Consider the following 14,608-nt stretch of genomic DNA (forward strand, 5'->3'; position numbering starts at 1 on the left):
CTCAGATTTTTAACCTCCTTCGTCTATATTTAAAGATAACGATATTACTATTTTTTAATTAAAAATAATAAATTATAGTTTTTTTACTCTAACGTCTTTGTAAATATATAAAGCAAGAATAATTCAAAGAAACACATTAAAACTGTCTACTATGATTCTATTAAAAGTTTTACGATATTTGTGAAGGGATCTAAATAGGGCTAAAATCTCTAGCACAAATATGATACAGGTAGATATTACATGTTAATGTACATTGTTACATTATGTTTTATTCTTGTATCTTTTTACATATGATTAAAAATCCATACAGCGTTGAGTGTCAATTTTGAAACAATTATAACAAGAGTTGTACACATTAACATACAGAAATGTAATTTTTTTAACACAATGGTAATAAAAGTTGTGTGAATTAGTTACATTAATAAAAAACGTCTCGTCATGGCAAGTGACAGCGTGTAGTGATAAAACTCTTCATATAAAAATAACGACTCAGTAATACTGTCGTAAATTTTATGGAGAGCAACAGATGGGGAATGAAATAGTACGAAGACGAGAAAATCAATATTGGCGTCTCCTATACTCAGCTGCGAACTTTTTATTGTTATGCTCTCGCCCAGGGTATAATACCCCACAGGCTCTCTGTTCAATAAGCACTCAAAGTTGATAATTTCTTGATCACGACAAGATATTAGTTTTAATTCTTATTATAATATTATTATAACATTGATTATTACTAAATCACTATCTTTATTATGTCGTAACTCAAAAGCTTTGCTTCTTTATGGATTTAACGTGAGAAATATTTTGTAGAAAGTGTAGGTGGTTTTAATATACAGGGCAATTGTTTATAGGTATACAAACTTCAGTAGGATAAATGTATTGCTCATTTGCTGTTATTTAATATATAGTACAGGCTACCTAAAAACAATGGTTCCAGATATAAGATAAGAAGTGAAATAAAGCGTTTTCAAAATTCAGACTACTATATGGTAAAACTAATTACTGTTTACAATCTATCTCTACAGACTTTATAAAGTCTGTATAACAGTATACTGTTAGAAGATATTTACCTGTCGCATTCTAATAGAAGAAATAAATGAAAGTAATATATACCAGAGTATTGCTTTATATGGGGTGATTGTACAAATATATTCGTAAAAGCTTTTTGCTGACAAATAAGCTACGTACATTCGCCTATAAACTGTAATACCTATAACCAATCACCTTGTACATAAGGAATCAAATTTGAAATACTTGAGGCCGTTGCGAAAAAAGTAAATATTTTGCAAAAAACGAACAAAACGGTTTCCCGGTGGAAGGAAATAGGTAAGGCTTCAACAAAGCTAACTCGTAACGGACGCAGTAAAACGAGAGCGCTGTGATGAAATCCGAGAAAGTAAAGAAGGAAGGAGGCTATTATGTCGAAATAGATGCTACCTACGAAATTGTAAATATAACACAATTTTAAGTTATCTTTTAGTTATTTTTATGTTTAAAATCTCAAGCGGAAAATAGTTACATTTGTATTACACTAAATTTGTCAGAGGACTAGTAAAGAAAACGATTCATTCATAAATATTAATTACTTTTATTTTATGAAGTAGATTAAGATTTTTTCTTAATTTGCCTTTATATTTTTTAATCAGTACCTACTCAAGTCACGTGAATGTACCCAGTCGGCGTCGTTGGTAAATATCATAACACTCGGCAAGCTATTATGAACATCATTTTCACGCACACCACTAAAACAACAATTGCCCACTAAATATCACAAGAAAATTGCGTGTATGGAGCACATCGAGATTTAAAGGATTTTCTTTGTTCTGACGTAATTAAATTTCACGATCCGAGTGCCGACATGTTTTAGTCTCGAAAGCATTCCTAGACGTTCAATTTGTACATTCACTTGTTGCAATTTACCTTTTTAATAAAAAAAAGACTATATTAAACGTCATTTAATTCTCGTTTATGTCATAAAGGCAAACAGAAAGATCAATATTATATTAAAGTTTTGTGGTATTTTTAAATTGAAAAACACTAGACAACGTTAACAAAAATTGTTAAAGTAAACAAATAATAATTTCGCCCACTGGGATTTTTAACGCTGTAAATAGGTCATTGCATTGATCTTGACCTGGTGTGTGTGGAAGGTATGACAAGGGTGCCGCCCTAATGACCTACTTGTTGACTCGGCTTTTTATATACATTACGATTCGTAATTGCCATAACGGTACAAGTGGTCAACGGCTTTTATTAATTATTTATGCAAAAATGCTATACAATCAACGTAGAAAATTATTGTTTTTTTGTTGCTGTTAACCACGATATTATACCATTAATATATACCACCTATTGGTGCTTTTAGCTTGTAAAAAAAACTTTAAAAATAATTTTGAGTCTTTTTAATATCTTCAAACTTATCTTTCGATATGTACATTCTATTGTGTAGTCAACGTAATTATTATATGATAGAGCCGTATCCCTGAAATAAATTTGAAAATATGAAATTTGACGCAAACCACTGAACCATGTATGAATTATATTTTAGCCGTTTTTTTAATGTATAACCGTAAGCTCTTTTCTTTACACTACTAAAAGACTTTATACATTATTTTGAAATGCAAATGAATTTTTTTTTATAACGATGGATAAATACCGCCGTAGAATATTTTCTCCTTTTTGAACAAGGGCTAAATAAAGAGAAAGGATAAAGTGGTTCCAAGTGCGATCTCGAAGGATGTAGATTTATTTGATCGTAGTTCCAAGTAAGCGCGTTCTTGTGGCCTTAATGCGATTTCTGAAACTGTTACTTCCAGACGAAAGAGCCTCCCAAACAGTAAATCACTGAAGTTGCCTTAGTTTATTAGAGCTTCTTACATGTTTATCGTGAGATAAAACTTGTGTACGTTCATTTCTTCGCGAAGGATAGTAATTTGTAATTATTAAATTAAAATTATGCTATAGTTCCTCGCCGGTCAGAGTTTGTATATAATTGATTGATTTTTACAAATAACAAATGCGTGTGAATACATTTTTGATTGTCTTACCCTATTCGATGAAATAAGTAGTGTATTTTTTAGGGTAAAATCTATCTGGTAATGTAAAATAATACACTGTGTTTTCGTTAAATATGTTAAGGTTATAAGAAGAATTAAGTAATGTTGTTGTTCATTTCTTTAGTGTAGTTTTGGATTAAATAACTACGTACTGTGAAAGATTTTTTAAATTCGTGCAGTATTATTACAATGTAATACCTAATTAATATTAAGTGTGACTTTTTGTTTATTTCATTGTAACATATTGTAAAATAAGCTACAACGAGAAACCTTTAAAATGTATGATGTATTACATACATTAAATGAGCAGTGGTGGCCCAACAAAAGGTGGTAGAGGACTGAGACTTGAGATACAAACTTATTTAATTCACACTTTGCACATTAATTATAGGGGTTTGCCACTGCTCACAAACAAGTTTCGAGAGGATGTGTAGTAGCATCCTCTGCATATCATAATACCACATACACACACACACACACGCACACGCGTACACGCGCACACACACACACACACACACACACACACACACACACACACACACACACACACACACACACACACATTATTGTGGATCTCACTTTCGTCAGCAGTACACTGGCAAGAGGAAATAACAGTTGGGAGATCTCGGATACTTACACCGCTAGCGACCACTGTGCCATATACTGGGAGGTATCATGTAAGCCAAATACAAAAATAGAGTACCACACACAAGAACTGGCTCAGTGGGTTGGAGGACTAGCATGTATGATCCCGGCCTGTTCAAGATAGCACTCGAGGATCGACCACTGCTTTCCAAAAGTGCCAGTGAAAAGGCGGCTGAAATCATAAGGAGGCTGACCGAGGCCTGCGATGCAACAATGCCAAGGCGACGCAACAACAACCGAACCCCACCGGTGTACTGGTGGAATGATAACATTGCTGAGCTTAGGAAAATATGTGTTAAGGCGCGTAGAACCTCCCAACGGGCTCGGAAAACACCACAATTCGAGCAGCTCTACGACAAATATAAGGAAGCGCGATTAAAATTAAATAAATCCATTAAAGAGAGCAAGAGAAACGCGTGGAAAATATTGTTGGAAGAGGTTGAAAAGAATCCATGGGGCAAGCCGTACCAGGTTGTAGTTAAACAACTGAGACATGAGAATACAACGCCCACTTGTCCTATTCTACTGGGAAGAATTGTCAGAGCTCTGTTCCCCACGCAACCAAAATCCTCCTTTCAACTAGGGATTGTGGATCCGAATGAAATCCCCCCTATTACCGAGAAGGAGCTAATGGTAGCATGCGGTAGGGTTGGAAACAACAAAGCTCCGGGACCGGATGGGATCCCCAACGTAGCTCTTAAGCAAGCTATTGTAGCAACACCAGGAGTCTTCTTGGAGGCCTACAATAGCTGCTTACTGGAAGGCACCTTTCCTACCGCGTGGAAACGACAGAGACTGGTACTTCTCCCTAAAGGTAAGAAGCCACCAGACGAGCCATCGTCATACCGGCCCCTCTGTATGCTGGATACTGCGGGGAAAATACTAGAACGTATTATCCACAGCAGGATCGAAGCAGCAGTTGAACCCCACCTAGCTAACTCACAGTATGGGTTCAGAAAAGGCCGGTCTACGCTAGACGCTATAGAGCAAGTAGTCAATATAGCAAAACTAGCAGTGTCTGGGAAAAGATGGAAGAGAGGCTCGATAAAATACTGCCTGGTTGCCACCTTGGACATTAAAAACGCCTTTAACTCAGCAAAATGGGAGGTTATCATGGGGGCACTTAGCTCACTGAATGTACCTCTATACCTACGTAAAATAGTCGCTAGTTACTTCTCTGATAGGGTCCTCATATACACTACGGAAATCGGGACGGAGGAGTACAAAGTCACCGGAGGCGTCCCACAGGGGTCAGTACTAGGGCCACTTTTGTGGAACGCTATGTACGATGGACTCCTAAAGAAACATCTACCCAGCGAAACTAAACTCGTCGCATTCGCTGATGATCTAGCAGTCGTTATAGTAGCGAAACACGTGGAGGAAGTGAAGTGGGCATTTGAAAGATCCTTCCAAGTAATCACCCTGTGGATGAGGTCAGTCGGACTAGAACTGGCTGAGCAGAAGACGGAAGCAGTGCTCATTACTGGCAGGAGAGTTGCGGAGACCATCACACTCAATGTCGGCAGCTGTGAAATCGCAACTCAACCAGCTATACGGTACCTAGGAGTAATGATCGACCATAGGCTAAACTTCAAAGATCAGGCTGAGAGAGCAGCAGCGAAAGCGTCTCTAGTGACAGCTAAACTCTGCCGACTCATGCCTAATGTCGGAGGTCCCAAGCAAAACAGAAGGAAGTTATTAGCGTCGGTGACTACGTCAGTGCTTATGTACGGAGTACCCATATGGTCCGACGCACTGAGCAAACAGGAGTCCCGACGGAAAATCGCCTCTGTTTATAGAGTCAGCACTCTACGGGTAGCTAGCGCTTTCCGTACAGTATCGGAGGATGCAGCATGCGTGATAGCAGGTATGGTTCCTGTTGCGCTTCTTGCAGACGAAAGAACTGATCTGTACCGTAGCAAAAAAAGCAAATCAGACCCAACTTCAGCTGAACTTAGAATCCGGGGAGGACTGAAAAGCTTGCAACAGTGGCAATCGTCCTGGGATAAGTCGACGAAAGGAAAATGGACGCGCAAGCTTATACCAAACCTAGAGTCATGGGTGAACCGAGATCATGGAGAGTTGAACTACTACCTGACTCAGATGATATCCGGCCACGGCTGTTACCGAGCGTATCTCCATAGGTTCAAATACGAAGATTCCCCTGACTGTCCTAATTGTGTCGGAATGATTGAAGATGCAGAGCATGTCTTTTTCGTCTGCCCCCGATTTAACGAAGCCAGGAGGTCTTGGGAAGAAGGTGTAGGATGCAAAATCTATCCTGAAACTCTGATAGCTACAATGCTATCCTCGCCTTCGGCCTGGGAACTTACGAGCGCGTACTGTACGACGGTGCTAAAGGAGTTGCGTAAAATAGAGCAAGAGCGGAGGAAGTTGGCCTGAACAGCCACTCTATCAGAGAAAGCTGCGGCTAAATCCCCCCCGCGAAGTAATGCCTAACGGCCATGCCGTGGGGACCAGGGATACCGAAGAGAGAGGATTGTTTTTAGTCGGTATTGATCTAGATCGAGTCCGACATACGGGGCACCAACATCAGGCCCTATGATACGTAAAGGTATTTTTAAACCTCTATAAAAAAAAAAAAAAAAAAAAAAAAAAAAAAAAAAAAAAAAAAACACACATTATCATCATCATCATCAACACGCATATAAATTTAGCAAATAATATAGTAACACTATATATTATTTCATAACATTTTAATACATATGTTTCTTTAATCACTGTTTTTGGCATCGTATGGGGTATTTTTTGTTGTTGTATAGTATATGACGTATGTTGAATTGCCCGATGTGTTACGTGATATCGCACTCGCAAACATCAGCCTCAATCAATCCATTACGATATTAGTTTATTCTAGCGATTCGTGTAAATTTAATATGTTTTTTTTTTATCAAAATTATAACTATTGTATCACATAGTAAAAATTTTGTATCTATATATAGACTGTTTTATGTTGGGTGTATAAGAAGAATTTAAGTGTGATCCATTTAATTGTACAAGTTAATTTGTCGCACTGCTTTTTTAAAATTTATTAATCTAATGTTATATTTCTATTATTTTTACCATTTTGTAGTAATTTACGGGCTAAAAGTTGCATCTAAAATTTATAGAAAAGTTTTAAAAAATTATTTTATTTTCAGTTTACAATAATTCACTCTCAGTAATATTACTAATCTTCCTGATATCATTATTCGTATTTTCGTCTGAAACTTAAATTTGCAGAATATTTTGCGAAACTTATTTTACTGTCACCTTCGGAATGTACGACTTATTCAAAAGAGAAAAGTGAATTTAAAATTATGAAAAATACTTGAACTATATATATATTATAATGTTGTCAACAAAAATATTTATTCACGTTATTATCCATTTAGGATCATTCAGGGTAATCTAATGTACATGTGAATAATCTTAGCTAAGCTATTCTAGATTTGATAAGAATTAAATTGAATTTCGCCATAATGGCATCTTTAAGCTTCATGACAGTGCCTAACATGCTGTGATCTGAGAAAAGCTAACAAAAACTCATAGAGTTATTCTCGTAATTACTTTCAATGTCTTTAATATAGTGGTAAAGTAATTTATTCTATCACATTAACCGTACAAACTTTAATAGTAAATATTGTAAGTTAAAATCATATGTAATTGAATACATTAGAGTGTACTGATGTAGTAATAAGTAGTTCTAAGTTTACTGAGATACGTAATTAAGTATAGAAGAATTAGAGAGTGTTGGTCAATGTGTAATCACATCCCTTTTATATTGTACCGTCGTTTGTGCTGATGTAGCGCCACTACTGCACTGACACTATACGGATTACAAATTAGCCTTTAAACTCACAAAACTTTTCGCCAAATTGTTGGGTTTAGATCGGCGATTGAAATAGTGACTGTGTCGTTTAAAATAAAAAATAAAACAATTATTTACTCATACACTATCATATTACCATTTTTTTCATTGATAGACAGTTAACGAAAATATATTAGTCACAATTTAAAATTTGCTGTAAAAAAATAAGTAATGGAACAATTTATTATATGTATTTTTCTGCTAATGTATTGTAGCCATAAAACAGTACAAATGTATTATGACGTAGGCAATTTACAAACAATAAATAAATAACGATATCAATTTGTGATGTTTTTGTTTTATTTATTTTTGTATTGTAGTGAAGTTACCGTAATGCTTACAATTCATGACAATTAAAATTCTTTTACTAATCCTAGATCCGTGGAGGTCGGTCAAAAAGATCAATACAGAGCATTTGAATTTAAAAATTACTCGGCTCTGTTTTAATAACAAAATGATTTTAAACTAGGGCCATGATTAAATTTTTTTTTGAGTGTTTAGTATTTATAATCAAATAGAAATGTAATAGGTTAGGTAGGTTTGATAAATAAGCCGTGATTATTTCAATGCTTATTGTAAAAACCTTTTACGAGCGAAATTCAAAAATACCATTACATTCACTATTAAAAACGAGTTTGTTACTTTGTATGTTTGTGGAAACATTAAACGCTTCTAAATTACTTGTAGCCTTAATGGACCATTACATTCTGATAACGTAATATAAACTAAACGTATAGAGCCTCAAAATACTTTGTGTATTTCTAACATCGATTTTTATGGTCATAGTTAAACTACAATAAAATTAAACTGTTTTTTACTGCGCGTGACAGTTTTTTTTAATGCTACCCCTACCCTATTTTTGGAGTATTTTAATTTTGTTTATCTTTCTCCTTTCATCCTTCTCAATTTTTTATATTGTACTTTCCTTCTACTGCTTGCTTCACGATCCTTTTTTTCCTTTCTCTTTCATATCTTCTTCCACACTTCCACTTTCCTTCTCTCGTTCTCATTCCTAAATAGACAGATTATTACAGTTCTCGTGTATAACTTTTATTTACATTTCATTTTAATTTTTATTTCTCAAAATAATTTTTTTTCCAGTTAAATCCTTTTTATTTTTATATATTGAATCTTATCTATCTTATTTATGTACCTGTTTTTGCTTGCAGACATTTCCCTGAGTTTTAATTTTGTTTTTCGTGCACTGTTCCATCATTCTACAGAACTCTAGGAAGACAGTGCGACATTTATTATATATATACATTTTTTTCTTCTATTCTTCTAACCATTGCGTCCTCGAGATCAAGGCTGAGCACGTGTATGAAATTTGATTATATTCTGAAATTTCTACTATTAAATTATAAAATCTTGGTTATATAATTTAATTTTCATGATAACATAAATTAATTTAATTATTAAAGATTATTATAATCATATTCATCGTTTCAGCTCATAGACACCTACTGCCAGGCATGTCTCCCCCAAAGATATCTATGGGGGGATATACCATAATCACCATGTTTGGTAAGCGAGTTTGCAATCGCATGGTGTTATGGTACGCAAAGGATGCTGCACCCCATCCTCTGGTAACTTGTTTGTGTGCTGTGGCAATCTTATATGATTAATACACAAGTGTGGATTAACCTACGATCGCAAGTCTCAGTCCTTTTTCGCCGAGGTATCACTTTACCGGGGACTCCTTATTTACACAGTAGAATAGTGATGAGGTGCCAATAATCATAATAAATATAATATTAGCTGTCGAAATAAAATTAGCGTGTAAGTAAACGCGTAGCGTAAGTTAACCGTTCTATTACGAAAGATCCGATCGAACTTGGTAAGTGGATTAGAAAATCCAGCACCCGTAATTCATTCATTGGAGTTTAGTTCAAGATCAACTAACTATTCGTGAGGCTTTGACTTGGTTCATCTTTAACCATTTTATTGTTTCTAAAAAAAGTCTGAGAGTAATAATTGAGTAATTAAATAATTTATTTAAGAACTTTTATAGTATAAAGAAAAGATCTTACAAAGTTATTGTAGAATTTATACTTACTATTAAAACTTTAATTTAAGCAAGGACATAATTTGCCGTCATTTGATTTGATGATGCCAAAGGCGTTCAAAACGAGGGACTTAAGAAAAAGAAGCTCTATTTTAAGCACGTATTTCGCGTCAATTGCTTTTGTATTTTATCCGCGGTCGCGGGAGAGAGAATTCCGGCCTCAAATATAATAAGTACTTTAGCTTTTCTGTTTTTTAAGCTCCACTATTTATAAAAGATTATTTCTCTACATAGTCAATTGTTTTTTGTTATATCGTCAATTGCGGTGCAAAGATAAATGAGCAGATTGCAATAGATCGTTTTGATATCTTCTATATATTTTTTTAAAATAAACGTGCTCTAATAATTTCTGTTAGTCGGTTTTTTTACATTAATATAATTATTTTCCATATATAATAAAATATATCGATTACGTACCGTTCATTATAAAACATTACAGAGAATTAAAAGATTCTTATTAACCAAAAATGACACTGAATATGGATGTAACACTGCGTCAGACAGTATGTTTATATGAAGCTGTCTCTAAACCATTACGCCATTGTAAAATAATGTAATATTACTGTATATGTAATATTACTAAGCGAGGGACAAGCAAGGCTTTCACCTGATAGAAAAAGATGTTCAAGATTTTGAAATTCAAAGGCTTACTCCGCATCATGCTTGTGCTTGTCAAATTGATATTTGTTAGCTAATGATTTCATCATCTAAACAACTCTGTATGGTGAAAATAGATGATGTAACTGCTCTTACACAGATAATATTTAGCTAAAGGTCCTATGTGGGGTCCTTCCCAGTAATCTGAGTTTAAAAAGGGTTTTAAATGTGTGATGGGTAGGTTATTTATTTCAACGTTATTGTGTAAAACATAATTCTACACTTTTACAATACTGTTCAATATATATATATATACACATACACATGTACATATATATTACATATCGTGTCGCATATTTTCGCGTGTTTTTACCAACGGACGTAGTATTGTCACAGGGATTGCATTCAGGTACAAATCTGTCATGATCAGAAAGCTTCAGAGAGTCTGAAAAACGAAATTTCCAAAATGTCTAAGTTTCGACGTTAGTGTAACAAATCACCTGCTATCAATTATATCCGCTGGGCTGCGATAGGCGCGCCCCGATTCTCATTTAGAACCTTATAAGCCTTATGATAAATGTATATTCACGACGATATTAGTTGTAGGGTAGTACTTTTATGTGGAATATTCAACTACAATAATTTAAGAAAAAATGTCACAAGTAGTTTTTTAAAATATTTTTCATAATAATATATTTTAAAATTTAATTTCTATATTAAGAGCACTAACCAATCATAACGCGCGCATGGAGGACAGAATATGTTAAGTGCCATCCTATTAAAAGTTAGACGACGAATTTCAGTTCGTCGTTCGTAGTGCAACAAGCAATGTACTTTGAATTTTATTTTATAACTTTCTCGAATACGTCGAACACTTTTAAAAATCGACGATATTTCAGAGACTTTACCACTTCGATTTCTAGTTGTCAAGTAAGATTTAAGATTTTATTCACCTTTATGTACAAAATTAACTTCTGTCATTTTATTTCCAAAGATTTAAATGTTGTTCAATATTATGTAATGTGTAATAATATATATTTCTTCATATCAAATTAGATGATACACAATTAACTTCTTTACATTTAATGGTAGTAATTATTAAAATGTAGCTAATTTATATTCCGGTTTTCTCTATTTACTAATTATAAAGGTCAAGATTTGTTGGTTAGTAGATGTCATCAGAGTGAACAATGAGAATAAAGAGTAATAATGAACAGAGTAACAATCGTAAAAGATCTGGTGCTATTATATATAGTATATAAGAAAGCAAAAAACAAAATTGCTCCTTAGCTGGAACTAATATTATCGCTAAGTAGGTAAGCATAAAATATTATTTTGATACGAAAGAGAGACATTTTCGCTTAGCAGAGCATTACATCTCGCAGGAAGCGTTGGAGTGTTGCCGGTTTGATAAGCGTGACGTACACGAAACCTGACTATTTCGTACTTTGCAAACATTCATTTACAAAATTAAACGTGTTTTATAATGACTTTAGTTAATATACATCCATAAGAGAGGTTTAAAAAGAATACATACATTGGATTTGAATAGTTAAAAAAATGTAAGCTGTTTCCATATGTGAAGTTGAAAATAATTAATATTGACATCTGTCTTCAATATTTAAAAAAGAAAACAAGAAAACAAGAAAACTAAGCGCTTTTATTAATTTTTCATGAGATCTTTATCATGTCCTGGTATGTAGAGCGTTAAAAATACGTAAGAAAAACAAACTAATAAGGCAGCTGTTCAGGATTTTGTGTTTCAAAATCTTGAGTAATATAAATTATAGACATGTATTTCGTGTGCAAGTGTGGGGTACATGGAGTTGTAGACAGAGGTGCCGGGCACGCTGTTCGGAGCTGACGCGTATGCAGGTTTTTGAGAAGGCCTTCTTGCATGCATTGGCGTTCATCTTCACCAATCAGACCTCTCCCTTACTTTACCAAATATTTCATGATATTATCAATGTTGCTTAGGAAGCTCGTCCTTAAAATAAGCTGATTTTAGCTCTTGACATTCCTAAATCCTTTAGAAGGCTATAAAGGGATTGCGCCATGACAACTCACGCTCCTACCTACATTTATGAATTTATTCCTAGTTATTTCGTTTACTATATCGTAATACTTTTTCACCTTAGGTAAGTAGTAGATATCGCTATTATTTATTTACAGAAAGAGGAGAGTCGGGGACCATCAGAAAAGTTTAGTTGTCTGGAAACTTCTTAGCTTAAAATATACTTTCTTAATATGAAATATAATATGTACCAGATGAATATTACACATAAAGTAACATTGTAAAAATAATAAAATTCTATAAAAGACTTTTATTATGTGTAAAATAATATGACATAATGTCTATTTGTTAATTTATTCACACCGGCAACAATTGATGTCAACATAATTAACAGCGAATAATCAGTTACGACTACCAGCAGTGTTTCTGCAGCCTTGTTGTGTTTATTTTATAAACATGCATCGTTAGTAGTTTGAAACAGCATGATAAAATTTAAACGATAATATATATTTTTTAAAAAACTTTCAACTATATTATTTTTATGTATTATGACGGTAGATCGACGAACACTTTTTCCTTTATTCATTTGATGTTTTTTTTATAATGCTGTAAATAGTACATTTTAAATGTGTCCCCTATAATGGAGCACATAGCAATACCATTAATGATATAACACTTTTGAATAAAAGTATTTTTAACTTATGTGTAATGCTGGTGTAAAATAAAATAATTATAAATGACGCAATTACAAACCTAATACAATGGAATTCCTTCAACTATTAGCAAAGACTTTTGACTATTTCTACCTTGAGACAAAAGGTAGCAATTCTTTTACACACAAGCTCCAAGAAAATGTTTGACCAAAAATGAGATGACACCTCACTTACATATTAAATGTATATTATATCTATTAATTAAGATCGCAGAAAGTTTTTGGATACGGGTAGCGCAAGATTCGTCATCGTGGCAAACTTTGAAGAAGAGCTGTGCCTTGCTCAGGACTTCTATAATCATAATGTATATCCATAGCATTTAAAACTGTGTTATTTTATAAATTAAAATGATAACTTATTCAGAAAACTAAACTGTAAACCATAATATATCTCGTCATTAATTACATAAATAATGTGTAAAACAACGCTTTCTTATTTTGTATATGTAAAAATAATATGAACAATTACGAAGAATGTAGTTTGAAGCGAGAGTATTTAACGTTGTTTTGATTATATTACTTCAAAGAACATGCGCTTTCGCGGAAAGAAACATTCACTTCTACAAACAAATAACAAAAGGATATTCACTGTAGAACGGGGTATGATATTTTTATTTAAAAGGGATTTTCTCTCAGCGCGACATCAAATGATATCGCAGGAAGAGCTGTGCCGGTAGGATAAAAACACATGAGAAACTTTACCACCGATGAATAACATTAGTATTAACTTTTATTAAATTTATGTATATTTCACTACAATATTTATCTACCTTGCTATCGTTCAACACATTCGGTATTAAAATATACTGTATTTATGATACAGAGTTACAGAACAGTTAATAATTCAAATTTGTGAGTAACTGAGGTTATTATTAATATTCAATTACGAACCCGTTTAAGCAGATTTTACATTTTATAAATCCGAACCAATTTATATGTATTCCTCAAGAAACCTGCTCGTATAAATTACGCAATACATTTGTAACCGTTTCCTCTTTAAATTCGGTACTTGTTTTTAATTATATAGGAACTTTTTCAATTTGTAAAGTTGTAGCAAAAACAATCAAATATTTCTGAAATACGTGTACGTGCTAAGTTTAATAAAATTAAACTCGGGACACTATAGAATAAAACTTTAGTAAGCTAAAGTATAATAACCTTGTCAAATTAAAATTTACTGTCTTAGATGTCGTGGTATTTTTCTACCGCCAAGAAGTTGTTTACAATGATGTTTAATAGCTTTTGTTGCGTAAGAATGTTGTTTAGTTGGTTAAGAATTATTTTCTTGACAATGGATTATTTATTTATTACGTTTTTTTGTATTCTATATTCTCTCAGGCCTGTGAGAACTTTTACAAGTTAATTTGATGTCTTTTTTATTGTTGTATTTATAATTATTGTGAAATATACTGTATATGTAAATAGTAAATACATATACTTTACACACACACACATTTATTTATATATATATATGTATATATATATATATATATATATATATATACATATATACACGTATCTTTCTATACATATAAGTAAATATATCTAAGTTTTAATGTACATGTTGAATACCTGCGACTTCTCCTTTTTCCATTTCTTTGTTTCAGCCCATAAACACCCACATAGGACTACCCACAAAGATATTAAT

This window comes from Battus philenor, unplaced genomic scaffold (assembly GCF_028537555.1).
Source record: "Battus philenor isolate CCGP_79_NKW_IND1 unplaced genomic scaffold, ilBatPhil1.0.hap1 SCAF_16, whole genome shotgun sequence".
NCBI classification, from domain to species: domain Eukaryota; kingdom Metazoa; phylum Arthropoda; class Insecta; order Lepidoptera; family Papilionidae; genus Battus; species Battus philenor.